The 19,265-nt window shown below is 37.1% G+C and overlaps 2 non-coding genes across 2 annotated transcripts; both read left to right on the top strand.

Moving 5' to 3' along the window:
* Positions 1-409: 409 nt before the first annotated feature.
* Positions 410-517, top strand: LOC148571632 (small nucleolar RNA R71). Its single transcript, XR_015907790.1, has one exon. It is a non-coding gene; the product is annotated as a small nucleolar RNA R71 (small nucleolar RNA).
* A 15,623-nt stretch (positions 518-16,140) lies between these two features.
* Positions 16,141-16,248, top strand: LOC148571633 (small nucleolar RNA R71). Its single transcript, XR_015908845.1, has one exon. It is a non-coding gene; the product is annotated as a small nucleolar RNA R71 (small nucleolar RNA).
* Positions 16,249-19,265: the final 3,017 nt, after the last annotated feature.

The following is a 19,265-nucleotide window of genomic DNA, read 5'->3' on the forward strand; positions in this document are numbered from 1 at the left end:
AGGTGTTTCCATAGGATTCTCCCATGTAATTCACCTCTTCCATTGCTGGGTTCTCAGGATCATAAGCTTCTTCTTCAGATGAAGCTTCTTTGGTACTGACTATTGCTGCTTGCATTCCAGACAGACTCTGAGAAATCATATTGACTTGCTGAGTCAATATTTTGTTCTGAGCCAATATGGCATTCAGAGTATCAATCTCAAGAACTCCTTTCTTCTGACTTGTCCCATTATTCACAGGATTCCTTTCAGAGGTGTACATGAATTGGTTATTTGCAACCATTTCAATGAGTTTCTGAGCTTCTGCAGGCGTCTTCTTCAGATGAAGAGATTCTCCAGCAGAGTTGTCCAATGACATCTTGGACAGTTCAGACAGACCATCATAGAAGATACCTATGATGCTCCATTCTGAAAGCATATCAGAAGGACACCTTCTGATTAATTGCTTGTATCTTTCCCAAGCTTCATAGAGGGATTCACCTTCCTTCTGTCTGAAGGTTTGGACTTCCACTCTAAGCTTGCTCAATTTTTGAGGTGGAAAGAACTTTGCCAAGAAGGCATTGACTAGCTTTTCCTAAGAGTTCAGGCTTTCTTTAGGTTGTGAATCCAACCATGTTCTAGCTCTGTCTCTTACAGCAAAGAGAAAGAGCATAAGCTTGTAGACCTCGGGATCAACCCCATTGGTCTTGACAGTGTCACAGATTTGCAAGAACTCAGCTAAGAACTGATGAGGATCTTCCAATGGAAGTCCATGAAACTTGTAATTCTGTTGCATCAGAGAAACTAATTGAGGCTTAAGCTCAAAGTTGTTTGCTCCAATGGCAGGGATTGAGATGCTTCTCCCATAGAAGTCGGGAGTAGGTGCAGTAAAGTCACCAAGCACCTTCCTTGCGTTGTTGACATTGTTGTTGTTTTCGGCTGCCATGACTTCTTCTTGTTTGAAAGTTTCTGTTAGGTCCTCTATAGAGAGTTGTACTTTAGCTTCTTTTAGTTTTCTCTTCAAGGTCCTTTCAGGTTCAAGATCAACTTCAACAAGAATGCCCTTGTCCTTGCTCCTGCTCATATGAAAAAAGAGGAGGAGAAAATATAGAATCCTCTATGTCACAGTATAGAGATTCCTTGAGGTGTCAGAGGAAAATAAAAATAGAAGGATGAGGTAGACAAGAGAGAATTCGAACTTATCAAGAGGGACAGAGTTTGAATTGCTGATAATGGATAAGTGTTACTCCTTTAAATAGAAGGATTTGGGAAGAGGGAAAGAATTTTCGAAATTAAAATAAAAAGATTTTGAAATAATTGAAAGAACTTTTGACAATTTGGTAAATGATTTTTGAAAACTAAGATTGGGAAAGAAATTAAGTGATTTTTGGAAAAGATTTTGAAATTAGAAATCAAAAAGAGATAATTGAAAATTAATTTTGAAAAAAGATGTGATTGAAAAGATATGATTGAGAAGATATGATTGAGAATCAAATTAAAAAGAGAAATTTTTAAAATTAAAGTTGATTACTTGACTAACAGGAAATTAAAAGATATGATTCTAGAATTAAAATTTGATCCTTTCTTAATAGGCAAGTAACAACTTGAAAATTTTGAATTAAATCATTAATTGTAGCAAGGATTTTCGAAAATAATAATAATTTAAAAATGGAAAGAAATTGATTTTGAAAAGATATGATTGAGGAGATATGATTTGAAAAAGATTTGATTTTGAAAAATTATGAATATTTGAAAAAGATTTGAATTAAAAACAAAATCTTCCCTTTAGTGTGTCCTCCTGGCGTTAAACGCCCAGAATGGCATCTATTCTGGCGTTTAACGCCCAAAATGCTACCTTTTTGGGCGTTTAATGCCCAGCCAGGCACCCTGGCTGGCGTTTAAACGCCAGTTTTCCTTCTTCACTCGGCGTTTTGAACGCCCAGCTTTTTCTCTGTAATTCCTCTGCTGCATGTTCTGAATCTTCAATTCTCTGTATTATTGACTTGAAAAGACACAAATTTAAAATTTTTTTTTGAATTTTTAATGATGAGAAATAATCAGAATGCAACTAATCATGAAAAACTAAGATTAAATCAACAATGCATGTAAGACACCAAACTTAGAAGTTTGTATACTAAGGACTATAACAATTTGAAAAATGCATATGAGAAACAACAAAAGACACAAAACAAGAGAATTTAAAGATCAGAGCAAGGAAATCATCAAGAACAACTTGAAGATCAATGAAGAACATAATGCATGTAATTTTCAAAAATTAAAAGAATGAAGACATGCAATTGACACCAAACTTAAAATTAGATGCTAAACTCAAACAAGAAACATAAAATATTTTTGATTTTAAGATTTTAAAAATTTTTTTGTAATTTTTTTCGAAAATTAATTGGAAGAAGAGAAAGTAAGGAATTCAAAATTTTTAATGAGAATTCCAGGAATCATGCAATGTTAGTCTAAAACTCCGGTCCAGGAATTAGACATGGCCTACTAGCCAGCCAAGCTTTCAGTGAAAGCTTCGGTCCAAAACACTAGACATGGCCAATGGCCAGCCAAGCTTTAGCAAATCGTTACGTTCAATAGCAAGATTGATAGAAATCAACAAGCCCTTGTGATGACAAGTTGAAACCTCAGTCTAAAAGATTAGACATGGCTTTTCAGCCAGCCAAACTTCAACAGATCATCATGAAACTCTAGAATTCATTCTTAAAAACTCTGAAGAACAGAATAGAAATATTTTTTTATTTTTGAAATTTTTTTTCGAAAATTAAAAAAGTAGAAAGCTTAAACATAAATTAAAATTACCTAATCTGAGCAATAAGATGAACCGTCAGTTGTCCAAACTCAAACAATCCCTGGCAACGGCGCCAAAAACTTGGTGCACGAAATTGTGATCATCAATGGCGCCAACATCTTGGTACACACAATTGTAATCTAAGCTCTTTGTCAAAACTCCACACAAGTAACCAGCAAGTGCACTGGGTCATCCAAGTAATAAACTTTACGTGAGTAAGGGTCGATCCCACGGAGATTGTCAGCTTGAAGCAAGCTATGGTCATCTTGTAAATCTCAGTCAGGCGGATTCAAATGGTTATGGAGAATTGATAATTAAAATATGAATAAAACATAAAATAAAGATAGAGATATTTATGCAATTCATTGGTAGGAATTTTAGATAAGCGTATGGAGATGCTTTGCTCCTTCTGAACCTCTGCTTTCCTATTGCCTTCTTCCAATCATTCATACTCCTTTCCATGGCAAGCTGTATGTTGGGTTTCTCCGTTGTCAATGGCTACCTCCCATCCTCTCAGTGAAAATGTTCCAAATGCGCTGTCACCGCACGGCTAATCAGCTGTTGGTTCTCGATCATGTTGGAATAGGATCCATTGATCCTTTTGCGTCTGTCACTACCCCAACACTCGCAAGTTTGAAGCTCGTCACAGTCATCCCTTCTCTGATCCTACTCGGAATACCACAGACAAGGTTTAGACTTTCCAGATCTCAGGAATGGCCGCCAATTGATTCTAGCCTATACCACGAAGGTTTTAATCTTAGATTAGAACCCCAAGAGATACACATTCAAGCTTGTTTGCATGTAGAACGAAGTGGTTGTCAGGCACGCGTTCATAGGTGAAAATGATGATGAGTGTCACGGATCATCACATTCATCAAGTTGAAGAATGAGTGTATATCTTAGAACAGAAATAGGCTTGAATTGAATAGAAAAATAATAGTACTTTGCATTAATTCATGAGGAACAGCAGAGCTCCACACCTTAATCTATGGTGTGTAGAAACTCCACCATTGAAAATACATAAGTGAAAATAGTCTAAGCATGGCCGAATGGCCAGCCTCAAAGGTCTAAGGACTAAACGTCCAAAAGTGAAAATACAATAGTAAAAGGTCCTATTTATAGATAACTAGTAGCCTAGGGTTACAAAAATAAGTAATTAATGCAGAAATCCACTTCCGGGCCCACTTGGTGTGTGCTTGGGTTGAGCATTGCAGATTTCATGTGTAGAGACTTTTCTTGGAGTTAAACGCCAGCTTTTATGCCTGTTTGGGTGTTTAACTCCAGCTTTTATGCCAGTTCTGGCATTTTGACGCCAAAATTTCTATGCTGAATTGGAACGCCGGTTTGGGCCATCAAATCTCAGGCAAAGTGTAAACTATTATATATTTCTGGAAAGCCCAGGATGTCTACTTTCCAACACAATTAAGAGCGTGCCAATTGGGCTTCTATAGCTCCAGAAAATCCACTTCGAGTGCAAGGAGGTCAGAATCCAACATCATCTGTAGTCCTTTTTCAGGCTCTGAATTAGATTTTTGCTCAGGTCCCTCAATTTCAGCCAGAAAATATCTGAAATCACAGAAAAATACACAAACTCATAGTAAAGTCCAGAAATGTGATTTTTATTTAAAAACTAATAAAAACATAATAAAAACTAACTAAAATATACTAAAAACATACTAAAAACAATGCTAAAAAGCGTATAAATTATCCGCTCATCAGGTCTCTAATCCACGGACCGAGTCCGTGAGATTAGGATCTTCGTGGTATAGGCTAGAACCAATTGGCAGCATTCCCGAGATCCGAAAAGTCTAAACCTTGTCTGTGGTATTCCGAGTAGGATCTGGGAAGGGATGACTGAGGATTGGATTCTTGCTAGTAAAGAATTTTATAAAAATAATTGCATTGTAAGTATAGTTTCTAAACCAACAGAGAATTCTTTCGTACAAAAGTTTGGTTGTCACAAGTAACAAAACCCAATAAAATTTATAACTGAAGTATTTAAACCTCGGGTCGTCTCTCAAGGAATTACAGGGAGGTATGATTTATTATTGGTAATGAGAAAAAGTGTATTTTTGGGGGGTTTTTGAATTAAAGAACAAGTAAATTAAATGACAAGAAAAATAAATTAATAGTTAAGAAAACTCTTGGCAAGGTATGAGAACTAGAAATCCCATCCTAGTTATCCTTATCAGGTGTGATGAGAATTGTTTATTGCTCCCACTTAGTTAACCCTTACTAAATAAAGGAAAGTCAAGTGGACTAATCAATTTGATTCCTCAAGTCCTAGTCAACTTCTATGGAAAGACTAGCTTTAGAGGAATCCAAATCAATCAGCAAATTCTAATTTTCAATCAATAGCTGAGTTTGATAACTCAAGTGTCACCAATTACTCGACCAAAGCAAAGGGGGAAAAATCTAAATTATTTATATTATAAATAGAAGAAAGCAATCATAAATCTGAAATACCTCAAATTGCATTTAAACATAAATTCAAATCTAACATGGGAAGGTTCATAAGCCAATTTGGCAACATAAGTAATTAACAAGTAAAAGCATTAGAGTAAATAAAAGTAGAAGAGAAACATAAATTAAAGGAACATTGAACCTGGAATTGGAGAAAACAAAGGAATCCTAATCCTAAACTATAAGAGAAATCCTAATCCTAAATCCTAAGAGAGAGGAGAGAGCCTCTCTCTCTCTCTCTAAAACTACATCTAAAACCTAAAATTGTGAATAATGAATGTTGTGTGTAATGAATGAATGCATTTCCCCACTTTGTAGCCTCTAATATGTGTTTTTTGGGCCAAAAGCTGGGTCAAAAATAGCCCAGAAATCGCCCCCATCGATTTTTGGTATGTACAGGTCGTTGCAGAGCCACGCGTACGCGCGGATTGCATTTTTTCCAGGTCATGCGTCCGCATGATCCATGCATGCGAGTCACCTATCTTTGGAGAAGCTATGAAAAATTATATATCGTTGCAAAGCCCTAGATGTTATCTTTCCAACGCAATTGGAACCGCCTCATTTGGATCTTTTTAGCTCAAGTTATGGTCAATTTAGTACCAGGAGGTCAGGTTGGACACAGTTCCTTCAGTTTCTTGTATTTCTTTCACTTTTGCATGCTTCCTTTCCATCCTCTAAGCCATTCCTGCCCTGTAATCCCTGAAATCACTTAACGCACATATCACGGCATCGAATGGTAATAAGAGAGGATTAATATTAGCAAATATAAGGCCAAAGAAGCATGTTTTCAATCATAGCCCAAAATCAGGAAGGAAAACGTAAAATCATGCAAATCATATGAATAAGTGTGTAAAGAATTGATAAAAACCACTCAATTGAGCACAAGATAAACCATAAAATAGTGGTTTATCAACATCCCCACACTTAAACATTAGCATGTCCTCATGCTAAGCTTAAGAGAAGCTATAAAGGAGTGAAGAGGAATGGTAGAATGTATGAAATGCAACCTATCTATATGAGTGCAGCTACATGCTAAGATGTTTCTACCTACTTGGTTAAAAGTAAATAAGCTCTTCAAGACAAGCATAAATCAAATTCCACTAATTCAAATTATACAATAAAAGACAAGTAAACTTGTAAGAAGACAGCTCATGAAAGCAGGGAACATAGAATCAAGCATTGAACCCTCACTGGTAGTGTATATGCACTCTAATCGCTCAAGTGTCTTGGGTTGATCACTCTACTCTTCTCTAGTCAGGCTTTCTAAACTTTGTTTTTCATCTAACCAATCAACAAAAATTTAGTATACCAATGCAAACATCATAAGGTCTTTTCAAGGTTGTAATGGGGCTAAGGTAAAGGTGAGGGTATATATATATGGCTAAGTGAGCTATAGTATGAATCTTTAATTAACCTAAGCTCTTCACCTATACCCACACTCTATGTACTTCTAAAATCATGCCTAGCTACCCAAAATTCTCACTTTTTTTGCATCCCATACTCATGCATCAACCTTTCTTTTAATTTTATCACATATGCATTGGTTTTTCATTAACTTAACATTGGGGTAATTTTGTCTCCTTATTTAATTACTTATTTATTTGAATATTTTTGGATTTTTTTTATGCAGTAAAAATAAACATAGCTTATCAATGTACATAGATTTATAATTTTTCTTAGTTTCACATAAGTAGGTGCCCAAATTTCCAACATTTTATCATGACACATTCCCTTATTAATCCAATGTTCCCACAGTTTCCCATACTTAATTGATATACAATTTCTATCTTAAACTAACCAAAGATTCAATTTGGGGTATTACTTGTTTTTCTGCTTAAGGCTAGTAATGTGGTAAAATATAGAACAATGGGATTTAAAAAGCTCAAAGTGGCTAACAAAGGTAAGTTGAAGGGTAGGCTATTTGGGATAAGTGAGTTAATAATCAATTAATGGCCTCAATCATATGCATGTAAATACACTAAATAGTAGACATATAGAATAGAACAAAGTAAAGTCTGCAATTATAGAGAAGAAAACACACAAGAATAAAATATTATGGTTAAATAATGTAACCATGTAATTAAGCTCAAGTCTCACAGTTTGTGTGTTCTTAGGTATAAACTATGTTCCAATTTACAATCTTCAAACAAGTTTTAACACAAAAATTTTAATTTAAATTAGTGAAATACTATAAAAAGTTTCTTGAAAAAAAAAATTCGTTACTTCAACCAAGCAGTGGTAGAATATGCACAAAATTAATCAAACATGCAAACAAATATGCAAATGCAACAATTAACAAATTAACATTGGTGTTTGAAAAAGGAAGTAACTAACCCCTGGAAGTCGGTATCGACCTCCCCACACTTAAAGATTGCACCGTCCTCGGTGCATGCTAAGATGTGTAGGTGGATGGGTTGCTCCAACTGACGCTTGTAGATGGAGGCGCCTTAGCTGGAGGTCTCTTGGTTCCTCTCCTTGCTGGTGTCTTGTCAGAGGCTCTCTCTGCACCTTTCCTGGTGGCCATCCTGAAAAGGGAGAAGAGAAAGGGACATGAATTCAAAGGGATAGAGCAAGGAAGAGGGCAGTACGAGTGATAATCATGCCAAGGTAAAGAAGAATGTCGTTAACACATGGTCACGACTCCATGCAATTAGGACATCAATGGAAATATAGCATGATAAATTGAGGCAATTAAATGCAAGATGTTTATTGGCATGCTGGCAAAGGCATGAGTAGCATAGATCAAGCATTAAAAGCTAAAATATATTATCACTCGTAACAAACTAGTAATAATTTTTGTATTGAAAATTATATTTAATTAATAAAATATTGGAATAGTTTTGTGAAAAACAGGCAATAGTGTAGAAGAATAGAAAAGTTAAGAGTTTGGAGTGCCATACGGGCTTTTCACAAACACTTGGTATGCATGTAAAATATGTTAGGGAAAGTATTAAAGTTGAACATGCAAACAACCCAAAAATAATTATTGATAATTGTCAAACAACTCCTTAATAATCCACTAGCAATTATAGAAGAAAATAATCACCCAATTAGATTTCTAACACCAAGTAAAATAATGTAAAAAGAAAAAGAAAGAAAAAGAAAACATAGATAATGAAAGTAAAAAGAAAAAGAAGAGGAAAACATAAATAAAAATAATAATGAAGAGGTAAAAAAAAAGGAAGAAGAAAATAAAAGAACCTTGCTAATGAATGTGAAAAAGAAGGGGGGAGAAAGTAAAAAAAAAATTGAGAAAGAATAAAGAAGAAAGAAGGAAGAAGAAAGAAATAAGAAGGGAGAAGTAAAATTAGGATTGGGGAAGAAAAGATAAGATATCTGGCACTAATCTGGATAAACTGTGCGGCGTAGGCGACCTAGATGCGTGGAGCGTGCGTTCGCCTGGGTGGCGCGATTTTTAAGTGACGCGGACGCGTGGGTCACGCGTTCGCGTAAAATGAACTGTGCCATTGGCGCGAGATCAGCCTCGCGTACGCACAACTTTCTGTTTCGTTTGCATAATGCCAAAATTTAGGGTGACGCGTTCGCATGGGTGACGCGGTTGCGTGAATGGCCATCTTTTGAAAAATGAGGCGGACGCATGGGGCATGCGGTCACGTGATAGGGCTTGTGCTTCCAGCACCATTCCAGCCCCACTCCATCATAACTCTCTGCCATATACCCATTTACGTTGAATTCGCAGGGTCACGCGTGCGCATGGGCGATGCGCACACGTGGGAGGCTATTTTTCAAATGACGCGGATGTGTCATTGACGCTTACGCGTGGGCATGCTTGTGCCTAAGGCACACCTCCAGCCATGCTTTCGTGTGACTCTCTGCTTCTTTTCTTCAAGTTTCGAAAGCACCTTTGACGCAGACGCATCAGCGACGCTTGCGCGTCGCGTGTGAAATTTTTTTTTTATGCAGTATGCAGATGACTATGCAGAAATTATGAATGAAAATGAATGAAAATAAAATAAAATAAAACTAAGAACAAAAAGGAAAGAATATACCATGGTGGGTTGTCTCCCACCTAGCACTTTTACTTAAAGTCCTTAAGTTGGACATTTGGTGAATCCCTTGTTATGGTGGTTTGTGCTTGGACTCATCCAGGAATTCCCACCAATGTTTGTAATTCCAATGGCCTCCGGGATCCCAAACTAGGCGCAAAGAGCCTTCAAGCAAGATTAAGCAAGTGACAAGGCCCCAAGAGTGTTGATTGCCAGAATGAATTCCGGGGTCCCAAACCTTGCTTTTGCACCCGTCTTCTTGTTGATCATCATTTTTCTACTTGGGTGGTTAACAGTCGGAATTCTTACCGAGACATCCAAACAATTTCGTAGACCCATTCAATTGAGAATTATACCAACCCTTATACTTCAATTTGGAGCATGCAACCATATTGAACCTTTGGTGCACGAAATCGTGATTGTTAATTCCCCATCAACGGCGCCAAAAACTTAGCACGCACGTTTGCAATCTTAAATTCTTTTTCACAATTTCGATACAACTAACCAGCAACTGCACTGGGTCGTCCAAGTAATAAACCTTACGTGAGTAAGGGTCGATCCCACGGAGATTGTCGGCTTGAAGTAAGCTATGGTCACCTTGTAAATCTCAGTCAGGCGGATTCAAATGGTTATAGTGATTTGATAATTAAAATATAATTAAAATATAAAATAGGATAGAAATACTTATGTAATTCATTGGTGAGAATTTCAGACAAGCGTATGGAGTTGCTTTTGTTCCTTCTGAACCTCTGCTTTCCTACTGCTTTCATCCAATCATTCATACTCCTTTCCATGGCAACCTGTATGCTGGGCATCACCGTTGTCAATGGCTACTTCCCATCCTCTCAGTGAAAATGGTTCAAATGCGCTGCCACCGCATGGCTAATCATCTGTCGATTTTCGATCACGTTGGAATAGGATCTAGTGATCCTTTTGCGTCTGTCACTACGCCCAACACTCACGAGTTTGAAGCTCATCACAGTCATCCCTTCCCAGATCCTACTCGGAATACCACAGACAAGGTTTAGACTTTCCGGATCTCAAGAATGGCCGCCAATAATTCTAGCCTATACCACGAAGGTTTTAATCTTAGATTAGAAACCCAAGAGATACACATTCAAGCTTGTTTGCATGTAGAACGGAAGTGGTTGTCAGGCACGCGTTCATAGGTGAGAATGGTGATGAGCGTCACATAATCATCACATTCATCATGTTCTTGTGTGAGAATGAATATCTTAGAGAAGAAATAGGCTTGAGTTGAATAGAAAAACAATAGTACTTTGCATTAATTCATGAGGAACAGCAGAGCTCCACACCTTAATATATGGTGTGTAGAAACTCTACCGTTGAAAATACATAAGTGATGAAGGTCTAGGCATGGCCGAATGGCCAGCCTCCCAAAATATGAAATGAAGCTCTCTAAAGGATGATTAAAAGATCAAAAGATGATCCAAAGATGTAAATACAATAGTAAAAAGTCCTATTTATACTAAACTAGTTACTAGGGTTTACAGAGATAAGTAAATGATGCTGAAATCCACTTCCGGGCCCACTTGGTGTGTGCTTGGGCTGAGAATTGAAGCTTTCACGTGTAGAGGTCTTCCTTGGAGTTAAACGTCAGTTTGTAACTTGTTTCTGGCATTTAACTCTGCTTTGCAACTTGTTTCTGGCATTTAACGCCAGAATAGGGCAGAAAGCTGGCATTAAACGCCAGTTTGCATCGTCTAAACTCGGGCAAAGTATAGACTATTATATATTTCTGGAAAGTCCTGGATGTCTACTTTCCAACGCAATTAAGAGCGTGCCAATTGGGTTTCTGTAGCTCCAAAAAATCCACTTCGAGTGCAGGGAGGTCAGAATCCAACAGCATCTGCAGTCCTTCTTCAACCACTGAATCAGATTTTTGCTCAAGTCCCTCAATTTCAGCCAGAAATTACCTGAAATCACAGAAAAATACACAAACTCATAGTAAAGTCCAGAAATGTGATTTTTATTTAAAAACTAATAAAAATATATTAAAAACTAACTAAATCATACTAAAAACTATGTAAAAATAATGCCAAAAAGCGTATAAATTATCCGCTCATCACAACACCAAACTTAAATTGTTGCTTGTCCCCAAGCAACTGAAAATCAAATAGGATAAAAATAAGAGAATATACTATAAACTCCAAAATATCAATGAAACTTAGCTCCAATTAAATGAGCGGGACTAGTAGCTTTTTGCCTCTGAACAGTTTTGGCATCTCACTTTATCCCTTGAAGTTCAGAATGATTAGCATCTATAGGAACTCAGAATTCAGATAGTGTTATTGATTCTCCTAGTTCAGTATGTTGATTCTTGAACGCAACTACTTTATGAGTCTTGGCCGTGGCCCTAAGCACTTTGTTTTCCAGCATTACCACCGGATACATAAATGCCACAGACACATAACTGGGTGAACCTTTTCAGATTGTGACTCAGCTTTGCTAGAGTCCCCAATTAGAGGTGTCCAAGGTTCTTAAGCACACTCTTTTTTTTTTTTTGCTTTGGACCTCGACTTTAACCGCTCAGTCTCAAGCTTTTGGCTTGACACCTTCACGCCACAAGCACATGGTTAGGGACAGCTTGGTTTAGCCGCTTAGGCCAGGACTTTATTCCTTTGGGCCCTCCTATCCATTAATGCTCAAAGCCTTGGATCCTTTTTATTACCCTTGCCTTTTGGTTTTAAGGGCTATTTGCTTTTTCTGCTTGCTTTTCTTTTTTTTCTTTCTTTCTTTCTTTTTTTTTTCGCAAGCCTTGTTATTCACTGCTTTTTCTTTCTTCAAGGATCAATTATATGATTTTTCAGATTATCAAATAATATTTCTCCTTTTTCATTATTCTTAAAGAGCCAACAATTTTAACATTCATAAACAACAAATTCAAAAGACATATGTACTGTTCAAGCATTCATTCAGAAAACAAAAAGTATTGTCACCACATCAAAAATAATTAAACTAATTTCAAGGATGAATTCAAAATTCATGTACTTCTTGTTCTTTTGTAATTAAAACATTTTTCATTTAAGAAAGGTGATGGATTCATAGGACATTCAAAGCTTTAAGACATAGACACTTAGACACTAGTGATCATGTAATAAAGACATAAACATAAATAAACATAGAGCATAGTAAATGAAAAACAGAAAACTAAGAACAAGGAGTTTAAGGAACGGGTCCACCTTAGTGAGGGTGGCGTCTTCTTCCTCTTGAAGAACCAATGGTGTTCTTGAGCTCCTCTATGTCTCTTCCTTGTCATTGTTGCTCCTCCCTCATAGCTCTTTGATCTTCTTTAATCTCATGGAGAATGATAGAGTGCTCTTGGTGTTCCATCCTTAGTTGTCCCATGTTGGAACTTAATTCTCTTAGGGAGGTGTTGATTTGCTCCCAATAGTTCTGTGGAGGAAAGTGCATCCCTTGAGGTATCTCAGGGATTTCATGGTGAGGAATTTCCTCATGCTCTTGTTGAGGTCCATGATCTCTTGTTTGCTCCATCCTTTTCTTAGTGATGGGCTTGTCCTCATCAATGAGGATATCTCCCTCTATGTCAATCCCAGCCAAATTACAGAGGTGGCAAATGAGGTGAGGAAAGGCTAACCTTGCTAAAGTGGAGGACTTGTCAGCCACTTTGTAAAGTTCTTGAGGTATAATCTCATGAACTTCCACTTCCTCCCCAATCATGATACTATGGATCATGATGGCCCGATCCACAGTTACTTTGGATCGGTTGCTAGTAGAAATGATAGAGCGTTGGATGAACTCCAACCATCCTCTAGCTATAGGCTTAAGGTGCGGTCTTCTCAATTGAACCGGTTTGCCTCTTGAGTCAACTTTTCATTGAGCTCCTTCTATACATATGTCCATGAGGACTTGGTCCAACCTTTGATCAAAGTTGACCCTTCTAGTGTAGGGGCGTGCGTTTTCTTGCATCATTGGCAAGTTGAATGCCAACCTTACATTTTCCGGACTGAAATCTAAGTATTTTCCCTGAACCATTGTAAGCCAATTCTTTGGATTCGGGTTCATACTTTGATCATGGTTCCTAGTGATCCATGCGTTTGCATAGAACTCTTGAACCATTAAGATTCCGACTTGTTGAATAGGATTGGAGAGTACTTCCCATCTTTTTCTTCTAATCTCTTGTCGGATCTCCGGATACTCGCTCTTTTTGAGCTTAAAAGGAACCTCAGGGATCACCTTTTTCTTGGCCACAACTTCATAGAAGTGGTCTTGATGGACCTTTGAGATGAATCTCTCCATCTCCCATGACTCAGAGGTGGAAGCAATTGCCTTCCCTTTCCTCTCTCTTGAGGTTTCTCTGGCCTTAGGTGCCATTAATGGTTATGGAAAAATAAAAAGCAATGCTTTTACCACACCAAACTTAAAAGGTTTGCTCGTTCCCGAGCAAAAGAAGAAAGAAAGTAGTAGAAGAGGAAGAAAATAGAGGAGATGGAGGGAGAAGGTGTATCCGGCCAAGGGGGAGAAGTGGTGGATGTAATGTGTGAAAGTGGAGTGGTGTTGAGGGGTTTATATAGGGGTGGGGGGAAGGGTAGGTTTCGGCCATTAGGGTTGGGTTTGGGAGGGAAAAGAATTTGAATTTTGGAGGTAGGTGGGGTTTATGGGGAAGAGGTATGGAGGTGATTGGTGAAGGGTATTTGGGGAAGAGTGTTATGAAAAGATGTGAAGAGGAGAGAAGAAGAGGTGGGGATCCTGTGGGGTCCACAGATCCAGAGGGGTCAAGGACTTAGCATCCCTGCTCTATTTAGGCGTGTAAAATGCCCTTAGAATGCATGTCTGGCATTAAACGCCAGCTTGCTGCTTGTTTCTGGCGTTTAACGCCAGCTTTTCTCCCATTTTTGGCGTTAAACGCCAATTCCATGCTCTGTTCTGGCGTTAAACACCAGTCTGGTACTTGTTTCTGGCGTTTAACGCCACTTTGATGCTTCTTACTAGCGTTTAAATGCCAGTAAGCTCTTCCTCCAGGGTGAGCTATTTTTAATGCTATTTTTCATTATGTTTTTGATTTTTCAGTAGTTTTTGTGACTTCACATGATCATCAACCTAAAGAAAACATAAAATAGCAATGGAAAATAAATAGATATAATTAAATAACATTGGGTTGCCTCCCAATAAGCACTTCTTTAATGTCAATAGCTTGACAGTGAGCTCTCATTGAGCCTCATAGAAAATCAGAGCAATGTTGGGGCCCCTCAACACCAAACTTAGAGTTTGGTTGTGGCCTCTCAACACCAAACTTAGAGTTTGGTTGTGGCCTCCCAACACCAAACTTAGAGTTTGAATGTGGGGATTTTGTTTGACTCTGTATTGAGAGAAGCTTCTCATGCTTTCTCTCCATGGTTACAGAAGGAGAACCTTGAGTCTTAAATACAAGGTAGTCCTCATTCAACTGAAGGACCAACTCTCCTCTGTCAACATCAATCACAGCTTTTTTTGTGGCTAGGCAGGGTCTGCCAAGGATGATGGATTCATCCTCATCCTTCTCAGTGTCTAGGATTATGAAATCAGCAGGGATGTAAAGGCCTTCAACCTTCACTAGCACGTCCTCTACTAGTTCATAAGCCTTTTTCATTGATTTGTCTGCCATCTCTAATGAGATTCTTGCAGCTTGTACCTCAAAGATTCCCAGTTTCTCCATTACAGAGAGTGGCATGAGATTTATCCCTGACCCAAGGTCACATAGAGCCTTCTCAAAGGTCATGGTGCCTATGGTACAAGGTATGAAGAACTTTTCGGGATCCGATTTCTTCTGAGGTAAAGTTTGCCTCATTAATGTACTCAGTTCATTGGTGAACAAGGGGGGGTTCATCCTCCCAAGTCTCATTACCAAATAAACTGGCATTCAACTTCATGATTGCTCCTAGATATTTAGCAACTTGCTCTTCAGTGATGTCTTCATCCTCTTCAGAGGAAGAATATTCATCAGAGCTCATGAATGGCAGAAGGAAGTTCAATGGAATCTCTATGGTCTCTGTATAAGCCTCAGATTCCTTTGGTTACTCAAATGGGAATTCCTTTCTATTCAGAGGACGTCCCAAGAGGTCTTCCTCACTGGGATTCACGTCCTCCTCCTCCTCTGGGCATTCGGCCACGCCAAGTAAGGTTATGGCCTTGCACTCTCGGGATTTTCTTCTGTATTGCTTGGGAGAGTACTGGGAGGAGTTTCAGTAATCTTCTTACTCAGCTGACCCACCTGTGCCTCCAAATTTCTAATGGAGGACCTTGTTTCATTCATGAAACTTAGTGTGGTATTGGATAGATCAGAGACTATGGTTGCCAGGCCAGAATGGCTCTGTTCAGAATTCTCTGTTTGTTTCTAAGAAGATGATGGAAAAGGCTTGCTATTGCTAAACCTATTTCTTCCACCATTATTATTGAAGCCTTGTTGAGGCTTCTATTGGTCCTTCCATGAGAAATTTGGATGATTTCTCCATGAAGGATTATAGGTGTTTCCATAGGGTTCTCCCATGTAATTCACCTCTGCCATTACAGAGTTCTCAGGATCATAAGCTTCTTCTTCAGAAGATGCTTCTTTAGTACTGTTAGATGCAGCTTGCAATCCATTCAGCTCTGAGAAATCATATTGACTTACTGAGTCAATATTTTGTTCTGAGCTAATATGGCATTCAGAGTATCAATTTCAAGAAATCCCTTCTTCTGAGGCGTCCCATTGTTCACAGGATTCCTCTCAGAGGTGTATATGAACTGGTTATTTGCAACCATTTCAATGAGTTCCTGAGCTTCTACAGGGGTTTTCACGTGAAGAGATCCTCCTGCAGAATGGTCCAATGACATTTTTGACAACTCAGATAGACCATCATAGAATATACTTATGATGCTCCATTCTGGAAGCATGTCAGTAGGACACCTTTTGATCAGTTGCTTATATCTTTCCCAAGCTTCATAGAGGGATTCTCCTTCCTTCTGTCTGAAGGTTTGGATTTCCACTCTAAGCTTGCTCATCTTTTGAGGAGGAAAGAATTTGGCCAGGAAAGCACTGACCAGCTTATCCCAAGAGTTTAGGCTATCCTTAGGTTGTGAATCCAACCATGTTCTAGCTCTGTCTCTTACATCAAAAGGGAAAAGCATCAGCCTGTAGACCTCGGGATCAACTTCATTGGTCTTCACAGTGTCACAAATTTGCAAGAATTCAGCTAAAAACTGATGAGGATCTTCCATTGGAAGTCCATGAAACTTGCAATTCTGCTGCATTAGAGAAACTAATTGAGGCTTAAGCTCAAAATTGTTTGCTCCAATCACAGGAAGTGAGATGCTTCTTCCATAGAAGTTAGAAGATGGTGCAATAAAGTCACCAAGCATCTTCCTTGCATCTCCACCATTGTTATTATTTTCGGCCATGTCTCCTTCTTTTTCGAAAATTTCTGTCAGGCTTTCTCCAGAGAGTTGTGCTTTAACTTCCCTTAGCTTCCTCTTCAGAGTCCTTTCAGGTTCAGGCTTAGCTTCAACAAGAATGTTCTTATCCTTGTTCCTGCTCATATGAAAAAGAAGAGAACAGAAAAGAAAATATGGAATCCTCTATGTCACGGTATAGAGATTCCCTTTTGTGAGTAGAAGAAGAGAAGAGAAAAAAAATTCGAACACAGGGGAGAAGAGGGGGTTCGAATTATGAGTAGAAGAGAAGTGTTAGTAGATAAATAAATAAATAGAAAGAGATGAGAGGGGGAAGAATTCGAAAATTAAAAATAAAATAAAATAAAAAGATTTATTATTTTTATTTTGACTATTAATTAGAATTCGAAATTTAAGGAGGAAAATAAAATTAAATTAAAATTTAAAACAATTAGTTAATGAAAAGAAATTTTTTGAAAAAGAGGTTAGTGATTTTCGAAAATAAGAGAGAGAAAAGTAGTTAGGTGGTTTTGAAAAAGATATGATTGAAATAGTAAACTTTTAAAATCAAACAAAAAGTTAAGTGGTTAATTGAAAAAGATTTGAAAATCAAATTTGAAAGGGTAAGAAGTTAGAAAAGATTTTGAAATTGATTTTGAAAAAGATATGATTGAAATTGAAAAAGATATGATTGAAATTTAATTTGAAAAAGATTTAAAACAGAAATTAAAAAGATTTTATTTTTGAAAATTAAAGTTGATTACTTGACTAACAAGAAACTAAAAGATAGGATTTTAAAATTTAAAGAATGAACCTTTCTTAATAGGCAAGTAACAACTTGAGATTTTTGAATCAAAATATTAAAAGTTAGCAATGAATTCGAAAATATGAAACAAAAATAAGAAAAAGATTTTTGAAAATCATTTTGAAATTTTCGAAAATATTAAGAAGAAAATTGAAAAAGATTTGATTTTTTTAAAAAGTTTTGAAAAGATAGGATTTTTAAATTGAAAATTTTGACTTGACTAATAAGAAACAACTAAATTTTAAAACTTTTTGACTAAATCAATTCAAAATTTTTGAAATTTATGAGAAGAATAAGGGAAAGATATTTTTTTTATTTTTGAATTTTTATGAAGAGAGAGAAAAAAATATATCATTTTGTTGTTTTTCTCTTTAAACAGCAAAAATGAAACAAAACATAAAAATTTAAGATCAAAACAATAAATGCATGCAAGAACACTTTGAACGTCAAGATGAACACCAAGAACACTTTGAATGTCAAGATGAACATCAAGAACATGTTTTTAAAAATTTTTAAGAAAAGAAACACATGCAAGACACCAAACTTAGAAATTTTCAATGTTTAGACACTAACAAATTGAAAATGCATATGAAAAACAAGAAAAGATGCACAACAAGAAAATGCAAAGATCAAACAAAGAAGATCATCAACAACAACTTGAAGATCATGAAGAACATATGATGAATTTTCGAAAATTAAGAAAAAATTACAAACATGCAATGGACACCAAACTTAAAACTTGATGCTAGACTCAAACAAGAAACACAAAATATTTTTGGTTCTTATGATTTTGTAAAAATTTTTTTTGTACTTTTCGAAAATTATTTTGAAAAAGAAAAATAAGGATTTCAAAATTCTTAATGAAAATTCCAGGAATCATGCAATGTTAGTCTAAAACTCCGGTCCAGGAATTAGACATGGCTTACTAGCCAGCCAAGCTTTCAGTGAAAGCTCCGGTCCAAAACACTAGACATGGCCAATGGCCAGCCAAGCTTTAGCAGATCATTACATACAATAGCTAAATTGCTGAGAAAGACAAAGAAGCTCTTCTCAGGATAGTTGAAACCTCGGTCCAAAAGATTAGACATGGCTTAACAGCCAGCCAGGATTCAACATATCTCATGAAACTCTAGAATTCATTCTTAAAAATTCTGAAGAAAATCGAATAATTTTTTTTTCAAAAATAAAAATAATAAAAACAAAAATTAAAATAAAATTACCTAATCTGAGCAACAAGATGAACTGTCAGTTGTCCAAACTGGAACAATCCCCGGCAACGGCGCCAAAAAATTGGTGCACGAAATCGTGATTGTTCATTCCCCATCAATGGCGCCAAAAACTTAGCACGCACGTTTGCAATCTTAAATTCTTTTTCACAATTTTGATACAACTAACCAGCAAGTGCACTGGGTCGTCCAAGTAATAAACCTTACGTGAGTAAGGGTCGATCCCACGGAGATTGTCGGCTTGAAGCAAGCTATGGTCACCTTGGAAAACTCAGTCAGGTGGATTCAAATGGTTATGGAGATTTGATAATTAAAATATAAAATAGGATAGAAATACTTATGTAATTCATTGGTGAGAATTTCAGACAAGCGTATGGAGTTGCTTTTGTTCCTTCTGAACCTCTGCTTTACTACTGCTTTCATCCAATCATTCATACTCCTTTCTATGGCAAGCTGTATGCTAGGCATCACCGTTGTCAATGGCTACTTTCCGTCCTCTCAGTAAAAATGGTCCAAATGCACTGTCACCGCACGGCTAATCATCTGTCGGTTCTCGATCATGTTGGAATAGGATCCAGTGATCCTTTTGCGTC

The sequence above is a fragment of the Arachis ipaensis genome, chromosome B3, assembly GCF_059453495.1.
Source record: "Arachis ipaensis isolate K30076 ecotype BB chromosome B3, ASM5945349v1, whole genome shotgun sequence".
Classification (NCBI taxonomy): Eukaryota; Viridiplantae; Streptophyta; class Magnoliopsida; order Fabales; family Fabaceae; genus Arachis; species Arachis ipaensis.